At 37.3% G+C, this 18,825-nt stretch overlaps 1 long non-coding RNA gene across 1 annotated transcript; it reads left to right on the top strand.

The window, feature by feature from the left end:
• The first annotated feature begins 846 nt into the window (after nt 1–846).
• Nucleotides 847–7,685, top strand: LOC134200114 (uncharacterized). Its single transcript, XR_009974873.1, has 4 exons — nt 847–1,147; nt 1,233–1,451; nt 5,922–6,249; nt 6,905–7,685. It is a non-coding gene; the product is annotated as an uncharacterized LOC134200114 (long non-coding RNA).
• Nucleotides 7,686–18,825: the final 11,140 nt, after the last annotated feature.

Below are 18,825 nucleotides of genomic sequence, written 5' to 3'. Positions count from 1 at the left end.
GAAATTAAATTTTTTATTATTTTTACTGAGCAAGATATTTCTATGTTACATACGAGTTACGTATTTATACATAATACTAGTGGTCCCCCGGTAGTCGAAAGTCGACTATAATTAATTGAAATCATAAGTTTGTTACAGATTTTGCCAAGACTACACTTTAGAAAAATATTAATAAAGACAAACAATGTTTAATCTATTCTTAATTTGACCACAGACTATAAGCAATGAGAAAAGTTTGACAATAAACAAATAGTATGCATGCGTGCATGTGTGTCAATTACATGGTGGTGTGTAATTGTGTGTGTAATGTTTTTTAATTGATTTAATGTATTTTTTAAGCAAAATTAAAAAAAAAAAAAACATTTTGCATTCCTTCTCTATATTCATTACTAGCGATCCACTCTCGCTTCGCTTCGGAAACATTAAATTTTATTATTGATAGCTGAGTCCCGTGATGTTACCCACGTTTATTTTCGTACCGCGGGTGAAGCCACGGGGCGAAGCTAGTTTAAAAAAAGTGGCCTAAGTTACTCCTTATATCATCAGCTACCTATAAGTGAAAGTCTCGTTAAAATCGATCCAGCCATTCCATAGATTACCCGGAACAAACAGACAGACAGACAAAAATTGTAAAACATGTTATTTTGGTGTATGTACCGTATATATATTCATATGTATGTAGTAAAAATCGGTTATTTAGATATTACAAACAGACACTCCAATTTTATTTATATGCATAGATAAGTGTATCATAGGTACTCCACCGTCCGCGCGATTTTCGTAAAAAGGGGTACAAAGTTGAAAACTCAATAATCGTATAACCTTTTTACATAAAGTAGCATGTAGATGGCGGTTTCTAGGACATAAACTATATCAAGACATACCAAGATGACAATGAACTAATAAACAAACTTAAATAATGTCATTCCGAATTTTGCTATCGATTTTCATGTAAAAACCAGGATTTGCTGTTGAGCGTTTATTTCGAAGCGACAAAAACCTCAAAGCGAAAGTGATTGACCTTGAAACAAAAGATCAAAGGCATAACGTATTCGAAGCGCCGTAATCGAAAACATGTTATCGTCTTTTCGCATTAAAACTGTATAATCTGAAAACTTACAAAATTTTACAGGAGAGTGTTTCAAAGGTTTAACATATGATATTTTAATATTAATCATCTTTGCAACATTAATTTTTTAGTTTTTACCAGTTACATTATCTGTCTTTTAAAGTAAGATCTGATGGTCACTGGAAAAGTAGAAGGAAAACGTCCTAGAGGCCGGAGCCCCAAACGTTGGTCCGACCAGATCTCCGAGCAAACCAGCAGACCACTTAGCGCTGCACTACACCAGGCAAATGACCGGAACCGATGGAGACTGGCAGTCGACAAGCTCAAACGGAGTCTCAGCAATGAGGGAGCGATGAAGAAGAAGAAGAAGAAGAAGTAGAAAGTAAGATAAAATTATATATTAATTTTGTTAATAGTAGTCAAAATATAGGTAAACTAATAAAAAAAAAAACTAAAACTAAACTACGCTCTTTTGAAGTATTTATGATAAAATTACTGGTGATACCAAATGATTTCGCATATTAACTCAATTTCGAATTTTTTTGGAAATTGTACACTTTTAATGCGAACTTTTTATCCGGCCAGATTAAACTCTGATCGTATTTCTCGTGGACACTTTTGTCGCTGACGTTACAGGTACAAAAAAGTAAACTAGCTGGTGTCATCTGTCGACCGTGCATCCACTGCAGCCACTGCAGTCTGGTTTTACACGTAACCAAATCGGATAGATCGCGAATGTCTGCTTCCCCGACACGATCTACTTGAAGTCATCCATGCCAACGTGCATCATGACAGATTTCCGCTTCGTAAAACCTTTATAGCAATAGACGCATGCGAAACGGACTTATCTCCTTTTTAATACGCTTTTATCAGATTCATACGTATGTTAGTATGTAACGGAATCTTTGAACATGATTTTTATTCCCTTCAAAACGTCGAATTAACTTGAAATACTTATAAATAATATAATCTATATATATATAAATGAATTGCTGTTCGTTAGTCTCGCTAAAACTCGAGAACGGCTGGACCAATTTGGCTAATTTTGGTCTTGAATTATTTGTGGAAGTCCAGAGAAGGTTTAAAAGGTAGATAAATATGAAAATGCTCGGAATTAAATAAAAATAACAATTTTGTTTTCTCTTTGATGTGTCCCCCGTCGAACGGATTCCTTTTGTTTGTTTTAAGTTTATTTTATACAAAAGTTTAGGTCTTTTATTTATCGATTGAGGCACTACGAAGTCTGCCGGGTTAGCTATAAATAATATAATTATAGTAAAATTAAGAATTAAAAAAAAGATCTATTGGAGAGGCCTCAGGAGTGGACAGGCTGAGATGATGATGATGTTATACTTGTGCTTGTAAATGTTAACTGACAATGAATGTCCTGGTATAATACTCAAAGAACAATGGGGTCTTTGCAGTGATTTAGGTAGCTATTGCTAGCTTTTTTAATGCCAACCGGAATTAGTAGTGGTAGGAAGTATTCATAACCTATCCAGAGTATTTCTAAGCTCTGTTTGTTTCATTTTCAGATATATTTTTATTGCTTAGATGGGTGGATGAGCTCACAGCCCACCTGGTGTTAAGTGGTTACTGGAGCCCATAGACATCTACAACGTAAATTCGCCACACACCTTGAGATATAGTTCTAAGGTCTCAGTATAGTCACAACGGCTGCCCCACCCTTCAAACCGAAACGCATTACTGCTTCACGGCAGAAAATAGGCGGGGCGGTGGTACCTACCCGTGCGGACTCACAAGAGGTCCTACCACTAGTAAAAAATTAAATCAATTTATTTTGTTCAATTGAAACAAAACAAATTATGTACTTACGTCCATATGCGTGTTATGGCGAGTAATACATGCTTGTTGTGTGTCAATGCTTATTTTTCGAATAAAGTGTAATATAAAAAACATTATATTCCCAATGATATTCTTCTGGGTGGTTATTGCTCTCACAGGGTAGAGACGGCTGATATCAATTCGATCAGTTTTCGAAACTCTTCAACAATGGAAGGCTCATAAATCATTAGCACATTGAATTATAAGATAAACCGAATGAATATTTCGGTAAATAAACAAGGGATATGATCTTCGTAATGGCGGGCTTAAGTTGTTTTTTTTTCTGTTTCCCATAATGAAACATGCTGTATTTTACGTTGGCCACACTATCAGCGCCATCTTTTCAACGGCTTAGGGCGACCACGCTTACGGCTTAAATTGTGAAGAATTTTTGTGATCGCACATACCTGTCTTCTGAATTAAGCCCGGGTTGATTACTAGTATGCTAGATGCTGTAGATTGATCTAATTGAACCGAGTCTAATCAACATATCAATCTACTATTGTTTTTTTTAAGAAAACCCGCTTTACAGGTCATCGTGGTATTACTTTAAGAGGTGTAAGTATTAATATTTCAATTTAATGATAAAATTTTGACCTCGTGCTTCTGATTAGTTCGCAATTTCCAGGTTGGAGTGTTTTAGAAACGTTGGTAAGGGTATGATAGTCAAACTTTTTATTTTTGACAAAATAAAATCACTTTAATTTTAAATGCTCCTGAAATATATCTACTTTTTTTTTATTAATTTAAGAATACTAAGAATCACATGCTGATTGTAATTAAGCGTGCGTAGCCACCGTCTTGCCTATTTCAAGTTTGGAGTGTTTTAGAAACATTGGCAAACCTATGATAGTCAAAGTTTTTATTTAAAAAAAATGTCACTTTGATTTCAAATGTTCTTCAAATACATCTAAATTTTTTTTATGAATTTAAAGATGCTTAGAACCACATGCTGATTATGATTAAGCGTGCGTAGTCAAAGTCTTGCCTATTTCAAGATTGGAGTGTTTTAGAAACATTGGCAAACCTATGATAGTCAAACTTTTTATTTTAGACAAAATGTCACCTTGATTTTAAATGTTCTTCAAATACATTTAAATTTTTGGAACGAAGTTCCTTATGGGACGATGCGGCAGGGTACCCTAACCGGGAAAAAAATCCGTAACGTAAGTTTTTTATTAGTAATGCACACCTTGTACGACTTAATTTTGTAATATCGTACAAAAAATACTATATTTTTTTATTATTCATTGACCACGATCTCAAAGCGTTCGTTTGCGCAATACACTAACTCTTATGCAAACAACCGTGAATGAAGTGTACCACAATAAGTTCGCACGTTACCGATTGACCGCGAGTTGTTACGAAATCTCCAGTTTTATTTTCTCTATACCTCGAATAGAACTTAAAATTAATATTTTTATATTAAGGAACTTCGTTTCTATCCGGTGTCCCACGACACCACACATCTTTTTTTTATGAATTTAAAGATATTAAAAACCACCTGCTGATTTGGATCAAGCGCGTGTATCCATCGTCTGGCCTATTTCAAACCACCTGCTGATTTGGATTAAGCGTGTGTACCCATCGTCTGGCCTATTTCAAACCACCTGCTGATTTGGATTAAGCGTGTGTACCCATCGTCTGGCCTATTTCAAACCACCTGCTGATTTGGATTAAGCGTGTGTACCCATCGTCTGGCCTATTTCAAACCACCTGCTGATTTGGATTAAGCATGAGTACCCATCGTCTGGCCTATTTCAGGCGCAGACTATTCAACGGCTCAATGCAATCGAATCTTCGAGCTCATATCCTAAGAGCGCGGCTAGTTTATGGGTTCCCCTAAGCATTTAATGACCAGTCGTAAAACAATTTCCCATCCACAGCAATTAAACACCGATTGGTTCAGGAGTTGTAAATACAACAATATAACTTTATTTTTAATTACATCGCTTCTCCTGCTTCTTGTTCTGGTGTTGTCATTGTCTCAATGTTCCAATTGATTATGTTACCATTGTAGGAATTTGAGAGCGGTCAACTGAATTTTAGGGCTGGTTTTTTAATAAAATCTCAGTGTACGCATTTGATACGTATGAATTTTTCATGATATTTCAGGGGGATGAGAGGTGTGGAACAATTGTGTTTTTGTATTATCATATTAAAAATTAATAAGTTTTCATACAAAACGTGTTGGATATAAATCCCAATTATCCCTATTACTCTGAATTGACAGCATAGAAAAGTCTCAAATTTAAAAAAAAACCATGGTCACATCAGAAAACCGAATGATTTGTTACAGCTCCGAACGGATTAATACGAAACCGACCAATATGTAATACCTTAAGAAGTTTAATTTTTGCACAAAAATATTGACGCACAATATCCATGTGTACACTCAACAACAAAAGTGTTATTGGTTGTTTGTGCGCTTTTATTTATTTATTTTTTATTGCCCTTGTAGGCAGACGAGCTTACGGCCCACCTGATGTTGAGTGGTTACCGTCGCCCATGGACTTCAGCAATGCCAGGGGCAGAGCCAAGCCGCTGCCTACCGCTTAATACTTTTTTGTTTTAGTAATAAAATTTGTTGTTCTTGTAGCCTCTTGGTATATGTTCTAGATTCGTACATTAAACTCCCTCAGACATAAGCCACTGAGTTTCTCGCCGGATCTTCTCAGTGGGTCGCGTTTGCAATCCAGTGGTAGATTCAGCGAAGCACTGCTCTTGCTAGGGCTAGTGTTAGCAACGTCCTCAGGTTTGAGCCCTGTGAGCTCACCTACTCGCCCGATTACGCAGGAATAGTTCCCTAGGTTGTACAAAAAAAAAGAAACATTAATCAATTTCCAAGACAACGAATTTGAATTAAAACAACAAGACAGATAGATAAACCTTACTCTACTGTTTGTTTACCGATTTACATAATTATTTTTGTTACTAGTTATAGACGAACTTTGTTATCATGAAGATCACGAAGTATAAGGTTATTAAGGTCACGGTTTTTTTTCAGCCTCTACAAGAAGAGATTATAATTTGCGAAAGGATTATCAATCTTCAGGTGCCAGCAGCATGATATGGTCGAATTTCGTCTGTGTAGGGATTTTGCATTGAAGTCTAAAGGCAGAAATAATCGGAAAATATTCTAGATTAATCACGGGAAAGATAGCACTGGTCGGTAGCACCATTCTACATATTTTGCCACTAGGCAGCTGTGCGTTCTGGTTAGCACAACCCTTAGATGACTGAATTACGACTATGCCCCTATGAGTCAAGGTGGGCGGTTGCCTTCCCGTCGTGATGTCTATGAGCACCGGAAACCACTTCACACCAGATCCACCGTAAGTTAGTTCGTCTAACTATGCAATAAAAATAAAACTGAATGTGTTTTCGCTGGAGTACTTTTTATATGTCATGTACCTGCAAAATAGCACAAAACCACCCCCGCGTTTGTTAGAGGACATTGACCTCACATTGCGTTTATAGAATATTTGTAAAATCGACTTTGAATTTTTTGCTATTTTGATAATATCACTAATACTAGTTACAAAAAATCTATGGTATTTTACAGTAATAAATTGTTCACGTTGGACTTCCACGGTGAAGGAATAACATCGTATAATAAAAATCAAACCCGCAAAATTATAATTTGCGTAATCACTGGTGGTAGGACCTCTTGTGAGTACGCGCGAGTAGGAATCACCGCCCTGCTTATTTCTGCCGTGAAGCAGTAATGCGTTTCGGTTTGAAGGGTGGGGCAGCCGTTGTAACTATACTTGAGACCTTAGAACTTATATCTCAAGGTGGGTGGCGCATTTACGTTGTAGATGTCTATGGGCTATAGTAACCACTTGACACCAGGCGGGCTGTGAGCTCATCCACCCAAGCAATAAAAAAAATTAATAATAAATGAATATTTTAAAACAAACACATCCGAGAACAAAGTCGCTTCAGAAGGAGTCGTTTTCTTTTTAAATTTCTCATCCTTTATTGCAGATTTCAGATAGGAACGCAAGTAATTGAATGCCGTAGAGATGAATTCGTGTGATAATTTTTATATTTGCTTATGTTATTTAATATTTTTGTGGAATATTTTGTTATTTTTTTTTTTTTTTTTTTAACTCACGATTTATTACTAATCACTACATAGTATAAAACAAAGTCGCTTTCTCTGTCCCTATATCTGTCTGTCCCTATGTATGCTTAAATCTTTAAAGCTACGCAACGGATTTTGATGCGGTTTTTTTTTAAAAGATAGAGTGATTAAAGAGGAAGGTTTTTATGTATAATAACATTCATTAAATAATAGAAAAATCAATAATAAATTACAGTTTCCGAAGCGAAGCCAGGGCGGGTTGCTAGTTATTTATAATTGAAAAGTCGATTCGTAATTTGACGCTTTGTTTAAATCGAGTAATGGTTGAAATACGAAAAATCTTAAAAAAAAAGTTTATATTTTTTTTTTTAATAACTAGCCGTACTTACCCGCTTGGCTGGGCATTTGAAATTAACATTATTATTTATTGTCATTATTATTAAGTCCAACACTCATATAAATATTAGCCTATCCATTAAGTACATGTATTTTCTACATGGATACCAAGTTTCAAGTCAATCGGATGCATGGTTCAGTAGTTATAACGGAACATCCGTAAAAACCACTGTAGATTTATTTATTTGTATAGATTAGTATAACCTATATAATTAACATTAGTTTTACGGATCAATCTTTCTGTTTTTATTTTCTCTGTCATTAAATTATTTGCGACGTTTTGGATACTTTTTTTATTTTACCATCCGTTAATGACTACAAGTTTAATCAAATGTCGACGGATTATTATTATTTATTTTTGAAGAGAAAACTTCTTTAGAATCGTTGTGATTTCAAACCGGATGCAACGGAAAAAACGACAGGTAAGAGACACAAATACAAAAATGTGTAGGATGATGCCAGAAAAGAATGAGACAGAAATATACATACTATTTAATACAGCGCCATCTGTGAGATTTTTTAATACTAACGTGTGTATGAAAGCTCTTGTAGTGAATTTTAATTTAGGATTATACGTGAAATTAAAATATCAATTCACAGAGGGCGCTACCTTACAATTATTTACTAATGACAAAATTTTACATATACTTAAGACGTTTAGGATAATTGTATTTTAATTTTGGATGGTTTCACTTCTACCTCGTGTGAATTGCACACATTTTGTTTTTTTTTTTAAACAATCACGCCACGTTACCTGGTCCCGTGCTAAGTTCGTAAAGAACTTGTGTTACAGCTACCAGATAACGGAAATAAATTATTTTTATTATACACATACATTTATATTTAATATACATCCGTAACCCTGGAAAAGACATTTATATTTATCATACAAATATCTTCCCTTGGCGGGATTCGAACCCGCGACCCCCTTGTGTAGTGACTATCTCACTTACCACTACACCAGACGGCCGTTAATAATACCTTAGTAATAATATAGAACGACATCAAACGTTAAATTAAATCGTAAAATTATTTTTAATTACTTCTACGACTCGCGAAATCCGAAAATAAACTCTAATCGCAAAGACATTATCATCAAAACTCGATCGCAACTTCACTGGATACGGTCAAACAATAATAATAAGATTTAACTCGTTAAGATTCTGACGAAGATTACAATCCCAACATGATATTATGTTACATCAATACTTCTCAAATGTTTATTGTTCTTATCAATACTGTTTGCAAGTTATATGTTGTCTTAAGCTATATGACAAGCGGGTAAGGTAACAGACCAAACAATAAAAAACATTATCAATTCTATTTTTGATTTTTTTTATACCTATTCTAGTAACTTCAAGGGGTTATTCTAGATTCACCGAGCTTGTAGGTGAGCTCACGGGGCTCAAACCGGGCGTGTTACTAACACTGACTCTAGCAAGAGCAGTGCTTCGCAGATTCTACCACCGGATCGGAAACGCGACCCACTGAGAAGATCCGGCGAGAAACTCAGTGGGTTGTGTCTATGAGTTAATTCACTCGTCGAGCCCTTCGTCGCAAGCGACGGGTTCGACGACAACGGTGACCGGTGCTTGAGGTACAAAAAAGCACCGTTAACGGATCGGGAGAATCCGTAATGACGTGTTTAGGGCATTGATTTCTCATGGGCTTTTTTTTTTAATATATGGAGGGGTGAAAGGCAACTTGTTTTAAGCGGCATTTTTGCAATTTTGCAGAAGAGCGAGCTATTTAAAGTTTAAAATTTGGAAACAAATATCATAAGATAAAAACTTTTTCATCTATTCGAATGGGATAAACATAATTGAAGTTCAATTAAAAACATCTAATTGTTGTCGATGCTAATACCAAATAAAATGCACCTTTAATTACAAAGATAAATGTCGCTTATTAAACGAAATGTCGCTTAAACTAAATAGCCTTAATAAACTAAACTAGAGGTCCCGCAGTAGTCGAAATTCGACCATAATTAATTGGAATTGTAAGTCTGTACACTATTATGATTGTATTTTATACTTCTATAATCACAAATTTCGCCAAGACTACACTATAAAAAATATTAACAAAGACAAACAATATTTAATCTATTCTCAATTTGACAACAGACGTCAAGAACAAAAGTTTGACAATAAATAGTATGCATGCGTGTGTGCGTCAAATACATGGTATGTAGTGTGTGTAATGTTTTCTTTATTGATTTAATGTATCTTTTATGCATTACTTTAAAAAAATATTAGCATTGTGCACTTCTTCTCTGTATTCTCTATAAGTGTGGAAAATTTCATACTCCTTCGTCAGCGCAATTTTCGTAAAAAGGGATACAAAGTTTTTGCTTCACGTATTATAAACTAAATACCCCTCGATATGTCTCAATTGTATAGGACAACGGTTCCGCGGCAGACTTAGACTGGATTGTGGTACCAGTACCCGTGGGGCTTAACAATACGCCCTCACAATAAAGTATTATCTAAATCGCTACCAAACCAGCTTTCAAAGCGGCTTATTTAAAGTCTACTAAGTTTACTGGTGGTAGGACCTCTTGTCAGTCCGCGCAGGTAGGTACCACCACCCTGCCTATTTCTGCCGTGAAGCAGTAAAGCGTTTCGGTTTGAAGGGTGGGGCAGCCGTTGTAACTACCTAGTCAGGTCATAAATTCTGTCACATGTTTAATGTAAAATAATTGAAACAAGTTTATTCATTATGTAACCATTCATATACCAAAATGAATTTAACAAAACATAGATTCTTATGACACTAAAGTTTATTCAAAATGACTTCCGTGATTTTGAATACAGGCCTTCAATCTGCGCGGCCAGTCGTCTATCGCAGCACGAACGAGGTCCATGTCAATATCGGCGGCTGCCTTAATCAAGGATGTCTTGAGTGACTCCAAATTGGGATGAGGCTTTGAGCACGCCTTTTCCTCCAAGTGTTGCCATATCTTATAATCTAGCGGATTCAAATCTGGACTAGAGGAGGGCCAGTCTTCGTGCCGGATGAAGTCGATTTCACGCGCCGCCAGCCAGTCTTGTGTGCTCTTCGCTCTTTGAGCTGGCGCCGAATCTTGTTGGAATACCCAGTGCCTGTTATTGAACATGGTATGAGAAACAGGTTCCACAAGGTTCGTCATGACTGTATTTTGATACACAACTGCATTCGTTTTTACACCTTTCTCACAAAAATGTACCTCTGTTAAGCCCCAATAAGAAACTCCCAACCATACCATGAGCGAGGATGGAAAATGACCTCGTTGGACACGCGGAATACGGTTGCTCGCTTCTTCACTACTGTGTGCGTACACCTTATCATTTTGTTTATTGTAGCTCTCTTCTAAGGTAAAAAATTTTTCATCCGAAAAAAGAATTTCCCGATATATTTTTTCCGCGTACCGCTTCAACAAAGCGCGGCATCTCTTCAGTCTCAGGTCCATTAGACGAGCATTCAAACGATGTCCTGTTTTTCTTCGATATGCCCGAAGCCCTAAGTCGTCATTTAACACCCTTTTCACCGTGGTTCTGCTTAACCCCATCTGAAGGGCCAACAGTTTCTGCCTACGTTTGGGATTTCTTTGAATTCGCGCCTTCACAGCTTTTATCACTGCTGGAGTCCTAACAGACCTTGGGCGACCACTTCTTGACCTGTCATCTACACTAGAGTCTTCATTGTATCGTTTGATGGTACGATAAACGAATCTTTTGGTTGTATTCAAATTTTTCAGTATGTTAAAAATTTGAATTGGCGCGTAACCGCAACGATGCAACGCAATAACTGCAACACGGTCTTCTTTAAGCGTCCACTCCATATTTAAAAATGAGTAAAATTTTAAAAGTATACATTTTTATTTTCATGAACAATTCGAAATTCGAATTCAATAAACTTTTTTGTGGCCAGCATTCTAAAAGAAAAGTTTTTACTGTGTGACAATACTTATGACCTGACTAGTTATATTTGAGACCTTAAATCTTATATCTCAAGGTGAGTGGCGCATTTATGTTGTAGATGTCTATGGGCTCCAGTAACCACTTAACACCAGGTGGACTGTGAGCTCGTCCAATCATCTAAACAATAAAAAAGTCTTTACTCCGAAGAGAGTATTGTAGTGACATCTATTAGCGGCAATCGGAAGCTTATTCTGTGTCAGTATCTTCAAATTTGAAGAACATGTCACCTACTGAGTCTCTCGCAGGATCTTTTCAGTGGGTCGCGATTCCGATGGTAGATTCAGCCATGCACTGCTCTTGCTAGGACTAGTATTAGCATATTCTCTCAGGTTGAACCCGTGATCACGCCTATCTAGTAGAAGCTGGAATAGACCCTTTAGACAGGAGACAAACAATATAAATGCCGCTTTCCACCTTGAAACTAAGCCATATTTCAATACCTTTAAAGTTCCACCCAAGCTATCTTGCTTCGCTGCTGTCTTTAGTCCACATTTCATCAGATCCAGTATAAAAAATCACTCATATATTAAAAATACCCTTACCTCCATAAATTTGTCTTTAATCTATATTATGAATATTCTTAAATAAAATTTGTTTAAAATTTAAATAAGTATCATTTAATACATAATATATAGATTAATTAGGTATGAATCATATCAAACAAACAAAAAACTTAAATTACATTCCTCATTAATAATTTATTTCATTTATAAATTAGCTACAGCTAGTAAATCTGAGTATTTACACAATCGGCAATTTATTTTCAACATTCGAATTTCAATATCTATTAAATGTTGTCATTATTCTATTTTTTTCTATTGTTTCTTTATCTATCCTGAGATTGCCTTTTTATGAGTTAGAGTCATAGTGTTTGATGACGTAAGAATTATGTCGATTATTTAAAAAACGTAATTATTAAAACAATTGTATTTAAAATGATGGAACAATGGCTTAAGAAAAAAAAATTAAAATTTTTTATTCTTTAATTTTAGTTTTGGCGCGCTTTCTATCTCTTCCACAGACTATGTCACTGTGGTAGTTAATTCTGCCATTGCCATTAAGTATATACCTACAATTTATTACATGATTTAATAATGTGTTTTCCTACTTTATGTTTTATTGTAAATTCTATTTGAAATCCGAATACAAATAAATACATATACGAAGACGGCACGATTCTTTTAACTTGAACAACAGCGTGCGAAAAAAGTTAAGGTAGGTATCACAAATTTAAAAAAAAAACGCTGTACCCTAAAATTGTAATGTCGCTACGACCACATTAATAGGGACACTTCATTCGATGTCAATTACAATGTAGTGCAGTCCTTAACTTCGCCCTTTGCAACACAATACAATATATTTGTTCGCATCTGCTCAAGATTTTTTTTAATTTTTTCTTTTTTATTGTCAAAATACGACAAAAGGAATCCTTGGTCCGTAAAATTTAGAACTTATGTCAACGCGACAATGGCTACTGATCATGTTGTGAATAAAATCTTCAAACAATTTTGGACTTTGGCAAGACTTTATTATGATAAAGATCTATTTGGCATTTAAAGGATTTTGTTTGTTGAAATAAATGTGGTTTGTGTATGGTAAAAGTTTTGGAATAAAAGAATTTTATCAATACGACCGGATACTTGAATTCTTAATAAAAAAAAATTTTTTTTTTAAAGTCCAGTGACGCGAATTTTTTTTAGAATTTTGTTGTTAACTTCACGAAGTTATTCGGTTCTTTAGATAATAATTGCGAAAACTTTCTTGATTTATTATTATCGATATATATTTTAAAGTACATATTATGTTCAATTTCTGAACGTCAAAGTGTCAGCGAGCGACGTCAGCCATGACACCAACTCTCTTTCAAATACAGCCTCTAAGAGCAACGCATCAATTTTTTTTTCCTACCGATACTGATAGCCTTGAGAGGCTATTTCAGCTTGACGTGTGTGACTTGGCTCAAACCGGAGTGTTGTTAACACTGGCCTTAGCAAGAGCAGTGCTTCGCAGAATCTACCACCGGATCGGAAATGCGACCCACTGAGAAGATCCGGCGAGAAGCTCAGTGGGCTGTGTCTATGGGTTAATTGACTCGTCGAGCCCGTCGGCAAGGATGGTGAACGGTCAATTTTATATTTCTCTTATATCAAGTCTTTAAATTATATTAAGAAGGTTCAATAAATATCTCAAATCAATTATTACAGTCCACGCTTTGCCAATTGTCCGTATTTTAAAGTCCGACAGTTTTTAGAATGGTTTAAAAGCGCAGTGCTCATACAATTGGGATTTGGGTATATTATCTCGCCCCTTACCACCACTATTCCAAGCTAACTGGCTAGACGAAATTAACGATACTCAATATGCACTAAGTCTATGAGCAATCACCTTATCACTTCTAGCTATCAGTAGCATAAACATTACATAATTTGTATAGTCTAGTCGTTAATAGCTCTTTCCTTTTTTTTTTTTCCTACCTAAGCTGAGAGCCTTGAGAGGCTATAAACCTGACGACGATGCTAACACGAACCCTAGCAAGAGCCGTGCTTCGCAGAATCTACCACCGGATCGGAAACGCGACCCACTGAGAAGATCCGGCGAGAAACTCAGTGGGCTGTGTCTGGGAGTTAATTTACTCGTCGAGCCCTTCGTCGCAAGCGACGGGTTCGACGAGAACGGTGACCGGTGCTTGAAGTACCTAGAAGCACCGTTAGTGGATCGGGAGGATCCGAGATGACGTGTTTTGGGCGACGTCGACTGCTTTCCATTCTGTCCGCAGGATCGGGAATGTAGTTACCGGCGGCCACGATGAGAAGGTTCTCGTGTCGTGCCGCTTTATCGAAGTGGGGCTCTTTGTATTCGTGCCTAGTTTCAAACTCCTTATTAACGAATATTATTAAAAATGAATAATTATTTCAATTTAAATTAAATGTTACAATTATGTGCTAAGCTTAATATTCAATTGATCGCGCTTTCTCAAATGCCGTATATTAATTAAGCTGTACTACTAGGAGCAGGCTTAGGGACCCCGGTAACCATACTCGTCGAACTCCACAAAGAGTTCGATGTGCAACCTAACCCATGCATCAGTCCGCTGAGTTTCTCGCCGGATCTTCTCAGCGGGTTGCTATTCCGATCCGGCAGTAGATTCATTCGCGAAGCAGCTGCTTTTGAGTTATTAGGTGTCCTTAGAAGAGCTCGAGCAGTTCCCACCTCCTGGCTGAGCCTTTGCTCGCTCACCTGTCTTTGTGAAACCGGAAAGGCCTCCGGGCCACCAATCCCTCAATCCTAAAAAAAAGACAATAACTAGGATCGGACACGAGATATTCACTTTCAATCGTGTGGGACGCTAATATCTTAACCGATTCATACCAATAAAAAGTGGTCTTTCGTTATAAAACTTAGTTCACACGCGAGCGTCGTGATAAGGCAGCGTCCGTACAACATTACGGGTGTAATAATTCGTCTTATCTACCAGCGAGAGTAATTTCTGTCACTGGCCGCCTAATTTATTGGATCCGTGTGTGGTCACAATGAGAAAATAAGTTTGTTTTATCATATTTTTTTTAAAGTACCTACATTTTTATATAAAACTTTCTTAGTAGTTTAAAACAGGTGAAAATTTTAATTCGGGTCTTACTTTGAAACTGGTCAATGCGGTCTAGTTACTAATTGGACACTGGTTATCGCACATTGGTCTTACTATATATACATTTGGCAAGTATTTTCCAGATTCGTGTCTGCTAGTATCTTTATTTAATTTTAATTTGTCTTTGTGTTTGCTTTGCCATCTCCTAGACACTAATTAATAGGCTGCAACTCACTCAAAGATCACGCAGCAGATGACATGACCATTTTTACTGGTCGCATCGTGGGTTGATGCTGTTTGAGGTCAGAGTTCGATTGTTAATGGTCAAAAACGATTGAAATTCAAACCGTTTTGATTACACTCTTTGTTCAAATTTAAGTGTTTTGATATCGAAAAGTCACGTATTTATAAACTAGTTTCTAATCGAATGTCCGGTTCGTTAATCACTAGGCCATCGAGACCTAATGAATTAGTCTACCGATAGTCTCTCTGTGGTAGTTCTTCTCTTTGCGATGCGGCCAACGATGATCAAATACCATCTTGGACCACATGACTAAAGGATTGGTGGTCCGTTTCCCTGCGTTCTTCTGAGTCACACACGGGGTCTTTAGAATTGTTGACGATGATCTCTTGATCTCCTTTTTACCATCGTCCTATCTGCCCTGAAATAGACTTTACCCACACTATCTGTACCGATGCGTTCACGCACAGTGCGTTTCTAGAGATCTTGACTACCACGTTCCTGTCCTGGAATGACCTCCCATTACGAGGTTTAGGAATAGAGTCCGCAGTAGTAGGCAGCAACTTGGCTGTAACCCTGGTTGTTGATGTCTATGAGCCACTGTGACCACTCATGTAGACCCTATGCTCGTCTACCCACAGGGCTCGTAGCTTAGCTTATAAGCTTAATAGCTTAACCAATTTTGGACCTAAAATAACCAAGTTCTTCAAACGAGGCTTGGGGAGAGTATTAAGCGGTAGGCAGCGGCTTGGCTCTGCCCCTGGCATTGCTGAAGTCTATGGGCGACGGTAACCACTCACCATCAGGTGGGCCGTATGCTCGTCTGCCTACAAGGGCAACAAAAAAAACAAAAAGTTTTCCAGTTTGAAGAGTGATACAGCCGTAACGAAACACAATTAAGTGAGAAATCAAAATATATATTTTACTTTATTGCTTAGATGGGTGGACGAGCTCGCAGCGCACCTTGTGTTAAGTGGTTACTGGAGCCCATAGACATCTAAAACGCAAATGCGCCACCCACCTTGAGATATAATTTCTAAAGTCACAAGTATAGTTACAACGGCTGCTCCACCCTTCAAACCGAAACGCATTACTGCTTCACGGCAGAAATAGGCGGGGCTGTGGTACCTACCCGCGCGGACTCACAAGAGGTCCTACCACCAGTAAAAATTTAATTTAATTTAATTAAGCTTCTCAATAGCAAAGAGACATATTATTATATCTGATGTAAGTTTAACCGATCATCCTATACTACCTACTATAGACATAGTCTTACTCCACTTGTGAGCACGCACTGGTGAATACCACCATCCTGAGTAGTCTATCTTGAAGCACGAAAGCATTCAAATTTAAAGGGTGTCTTCGCTCAAATATTGACTTAACCTCACCTCTTATGGTGACATCGGCATTCACATTGTGACCTCTATTGGCTCTGATATTTAACATTAGATAGGCTATGAGATCGTTCTTCTGTCTATGCAAACAAAAATTCCATAAACATTACATCTACAGTTACTGGTGGTAGGACCTCTTGTGAGTCCGCGCGAGTAGGTACCGCCACCCTGCCTATTTCTGCCGTGAAGCAGTAATGCGTTTCGGCTTGAAGGGTAGGGTAGCCGTTGTAACTATACATGAGACCTTAGAACTTATATCTCAAGGTGGGTGGCGCATTTACGTCGTAGATGTCTATGGGCTCCAGTAACCACTTAACACCAGGTGGCCTGTGAGCTCGTCCAGACAACTAAGCAATAAAAAAAATAGCCTAGGATTTTTTTTAAGTGAACAAAGTTAGGCCTATAGTTGGAGTATGTTCGAGAAGCTTTTCTTCGAAATACGCCAAAGCACCAGGTGTTCTCCGAGATAAAGCGACGTAAAGTGGTAAATAACATGATAAAGCTATCCTTAGCTTAACGTTCATAATGTATTAGGCAATTTTCGTGCGTACACTGTGTCACATTCAATTACCAAATGAAATCTATAATGGGATTATTCGAAAGTTTAGACCTTAAATAGATTATATTTCGAAGGTCGCCAATTATTCCTTTGCATAGACGCCGAAATCTATCTATATATGTATATATATATAAAAATGAATTCCTGTTCGTTAGTCTCGCTAGAACTAGAGAAAGGCCCGACCGACTTGGCTAATTTTGGTCTGGAATTATTCGTAGAATTCCAGAGAAGGTTTGAAAGGTAGATATATATGAAAATGCTCGGAATTAAATAAAAATAACAATTTTGTTTTTCCTGTGCTGTGTCCCCCCCATCGGACGGATTCCTTTTGTTTGTTTTAAGTTACAAAAGTTTAGTTAGGTCTTTTATTTATCGATTGAGGCACTACAAAGTCTGCCGGGTCAACTAGTGATATATGTATTTTTTGGTAATTTTGACCTTATTACAAAAATGAAAATGTGATGATATCTTTTTGGTGTTTGAATATCTAAGTATTTGTTTAAATGTTTACAATAATAATGTAATTAATAGAACAGAAAAGGAATGAAGTAACAGAAACACCAAATCCCTCCCAATGGCACGTTGGATGTACTACTGGAGATATACCCAAGGAGGGTAGATGTCAAGCAGGTGGCTGGTCAAACTCATGTCAAATTCCTATGTTATGAGTTGATGTGCTGTAACTACGTGGATGCTCCCTTATACCCACTTCTGCATCATTTATCCCGGGGCAGGTGGGGAGTAACATCATAACCAGGAAGAGGGGTTCATTCTGAGGCCCACTCCGTGCCCGTAAGAGGGTACGTTGCCCCATAGAAATGCTTAAGCACCACTATAATGGGACATGCCGTGCTGATCCCATATAATGTGGGACAAAGACAAGAAGAAGAAAGAAGACAGTGCTATATCAGCGCTCGCCACGGGATAAGAAACTGTATTACGGAGACGGATTGTCTGCGACATGAAATTGTCTTATAAACGCACTGCTGTTCCCAGCAACGTGAATTCTAGAAGACCTAACTCTGCTTTGCTACTGTTCTTAATGGTTGTGGCCATAATTAAACATAACTTTACTATTTATTCTCGTATTTATTATTTTCCTATCACTATCACGGATGAGCTCACGGCCCACCTGGTTTTAAGTAGCTACCGGACCCCATGTCGTCATAACGTAAATGCTGCCAATTGCCTCGAGACATGAGTCCTAAGACCCAGTTTTTACAGTATAAGGCTGCCACACCCTTCAAACCGAAACTGCTTTACGGCCGAAATAGTTAGGGTGGGGGTAACTACCCGTGCCCAAAAGCATACACCATACCACCAAATACCATTTTACTCGATTTTATGACCTCATTGACCTAAATCCCGCGAAGATCTACACCACATTTGAAAGTTTTAGTAATAGAACAATCTACTCCGATACAGACCAAAAAATAGTTTCGGACATCGACCAATTAAATTTGCAGACTAATTGTGTCTTAATATTAAAACCGGTTTGCGTTATAATTGGGTGTGAAATTAATGTCACCTCGGGCGCACCATGAAATATGACAAGCTATTCTCGACTTTACGTTAAGGCCATGCATGACTAATTAAGGTTACCGCCCTCTGAGCTGGTACGTATGATGGGCTTGCAACAGAAACGGGATAAGGACAACCCACTACCGTTTGCATACCAAGATCCAA

This window comes from Bombyx mori, chromosome 2, assembly GCF_030269925.1.
Source record: "Bombyx mori chromosome 2, ASM3026992v2".
Lineage (NCBI taxonomy): Eukaryota > Metazoa > Arthropoda > Insecta > Lepidoptera > Bombycidae > Bombyx > Bombyx mori.
This window is presented reverse-complemented; position numbering and strand designations above follow the sequence as displayed.